Source organism: Microtus pennsylvanicus, chromosome 3 (assembly GCF_037038515.1).
Source record: "Microtus pennsylvanicus isolate mMicPen1 chromosome 3, mMicPen1.hap1, whole genome shotgun sequence".
NCBI lineage: Eukaryota > Metazoa > Chordata > Mammalia > Rodentia > Cricetidae > Microtus > Microtus pennsylvanicus.
The window spans coordinates 41,002,377-41,005,454 of record NC_134581.1 but is presented as its reverse complement, the minus strand read 5'-3'; the positions used below and the strand labels follow the sequence as shown (position 1 = coordinate 41,005,454).

At 49.0% G+C, this 3,078-nt stretch overlaps 1 pseudogene; it reads left to right on the top strand.

The window, feature by feature from the left end:
• Positions 1–364: 364 nt before the first annotated feature.
• On the top strand, positions 365–2,180 carry LOC142846741 (5'-nucleotidase domain-containing protein 2 pseudogene; annotated as a pseudogene).
• Positions 2,181–3,078: the final 898 nt, after the last annotated feature.

The following is a 3,078-nucleotide window of genomic DNA, read 5'->3' as shown; positions in this document are numbered from 1 at the left end:
ACCCCATCTTCCCTTAAGATGTCATCTTCCAGACTGAGGGCAGCAGGCTGGTGGATGGGTGGAGGGCAGTGGGGTTAGTGTAATGGTTTGTCCTGTCCCTATAAGAGACAAGCCCCGCCCACTCCCTCCTCTGTCTGCTGAGGCAAGCAGGTCTTCCTTCTGCTTCCAGCCTTAGCACCTTCCTTTCTTTCTTTCTCTGGTCTGCCTCGCTCCGTTCTCCCCATTTCTCCCCTCAGCCCATTCTCTCTCTGTCTCTCTCTCTCTGCTCTTCTCCCTTCTCCCCTTCCCCTATTTCCCTTTCCCTTCCATAACGTACTAAATAAATATCCAATGCCTATCCATGTCTCTGTCTCTCTCCCACTGCATGGCTCCCTGCCAAGGACCAGCCGTGGTCAAAGACCTGCGGTTTGGTCTCATGACACGCCTATCCATCTTGGTCTCTCATCTACCATGTGACTCCCTGCCTAGTACCCACTGGCCCTCATGGCCCACGGGCCACTCGGGGGCTCCCTGTGGTCTCGGGACTTGCTGCCTGCTGCAGCCACTTGGGGACCTGCAGCATTTTATTTAAACCATTCCAGTTAGCATGCAGAGGGAATGGTGGGTATGGCTGCTGTACGGAGGTCATAGCAGATTTCAGATCACCTCATCCTTACCCTCCTGTCCTGGCTGCTGCTCCCCCTACCCCCTACAGAGCCTAGAGCCTACTGCAGCAGAACCCTGCGTTCAATACCTGTAGAACTGCGCTTGGAAAACTCAGTGCGTGCTTGTGGGCTAGCTCCCAGGACATGTGGAAGCTGATGACCTACCCTTTGAGGTTTGCAGCCTCCTAACCCAGCCGCCATCTATGCGTGACACTGAAGTCTATGGTTTTGAGTACGACTAAACACTGGCCCCGCATAAGGATGCCCTGCACCCTAAGATCCTCAGTGCTGCCCAGGGACATCCCGACAGAGCGCTGTAAGTATCCTGAGGGGATTTGGAAACATGACTGTGACCGCAGTCTGCCAATTGTGGCCTCCACTGTGATGTTCAGAAAAGTCCTCCGATGAAAATTGATGCTTTTCATTATGTACAACTAAAATCAGCCTACAGGGGACTCCAGCCTGTGCCAGAAAATTAAGTGACTGACCTATATGTTCATGTACCTAGTACATGCCACTACACCAGATGAGTTGTTTCTATGACAAGAGCGGTTAACAGACATCTTCTCTTCATCTCAATACTAGAGATTGCACTGCTGCCCTGCGTGGTAGACACTTCCTGTGCCGCAGCCTAAAGTTGGAGCACCTCTACCTCTATAAGAATATGACGGATGCCATCCTGGATGTGCGTGTGAAAAGCCTCCTGTACCAGTGGATTGAGCAAAACATGGAGAAGTACATCCTGAGACGGAATGCAACATTTGCGGTCCTGAGCCACCTGGTGGCCATGGAAAACAGCTGTTTCTCATCACCAACAGTCCTTTCAGCGTCATGGACAAAGGAATGAGGCACGTGGCAGGTCCGGATTGGCACCAACTCTTCGATATAGTCATCGTCCAGGGTGACAAGCCCAACTTTTTCACTGACCAGGGTAAACCTTTTTTGAAAGCTTAATGAGAAGGGTTCCCTCACGGGACCACATCATCGGCCTGGAAAAGGGCGAGATCTATCAGCAGAGAAACCTGTTTGACTTCCTTTGTCTACTTTGGTGACCACCTCTACAGTGGCCTGGTGGATCCCATGCAGCGGCGTGGCTGATGCACAGGAGCCTTCATCCCTGAGCTGAAGCTCGAGAGCCACATCAACAAAGGACAGTAGGTGCACACATTGACATGTCAGCAGGCGCTCACCGGTCTGCCGAGTGTACATATCAGGATGCAGAGTCCAGCAGGTGCTGGCTATGGATGAAGGAGCCACGAGAACTGAGATGCATCACCAAGGCCTATCCAATGCTCAGTTTGGGAGCCTCTTCCACAGCTTCCACAACCCCGCCTACTTCTCCAGGAGCCCAGTGTGCTTCTCCAACCTCTCCATAGCCTTTCTCAGTTTGTTCAGCTACCATGTGGATTTCACTTTCTACCCACGCTGCACACCCCTGCAGCACAAGGCACCCCTATGGGTAGACCAGCTCTGCACTGGACTATAAAGACATGCATGAAGACACCCTTCCTTGGGAATATGGCCCACATCCACTGAGGGCACTTTTATTGTCCTGGACAGACCCTCCATCCTTTCGGCTCCAGCTACCCTGACAAATAATAAAATATAAGTCTCTGTCTTCAAATGCACAAACAAACGAAACCAAAATTCATCCTCCTCTTCCACAGCCAACTCCAAGTTTTATCACACACACACACACACACACACACACACGCAGTAAATAACACTCACTTCACAGGAAATATGTAATATTTATCACTCTAAGTCTTGGCTTATTGCATTTAACATGATGATTTCCAGGTGTATCCATTTTCCTGGAAATGCCCTTAATTTTATTTTTATTAAGCTTAGTGTGTGTGTCCTGTGTGTGTGTGTACTGTACATGCCATGGCACACATGTGGAGGTCAGAGGACAACTTTGTGGAATCCATCATCTTCTGGAAACTGCTCATCAAGCAGTTTAAATTTTCTTTACATCTGAATAAAGTTCCATTGTGTATGAACCACATTTTCCTTATCCATTTATCTATTGACAGACATCTAGGCTGGTTCCATTTCCTAGCTACTGTGAATAGTGTATCAGTGAACAGTGATACGCAAGCATCTCTGTGGTAGGACGCAAGAGTCCCCTGGGATCTCTCAATGGGCCCAGGAAACCTATAGTTGGATTGTGTGGTCCTTCTATTTCCAATTTCCATGGTTTCACAGTCATTCCTGCCATGATAATATTTATATTGTGTGTCGTGATAGCAGTTTAGAGATTGATAGGAGTTCTCTGCACTCATCTTTCAAGTATCTATAGATATAAAAGTCTACAAAACCTTCATGCTAAAGAACAGTAGTACCAGCTGGAAAGACAGCTCAGCAGCTGGGATCACGTGATGTCCTTGCGGAGAACCAGAGTTAGATTCCTATCACCCACATCAGATGGCTC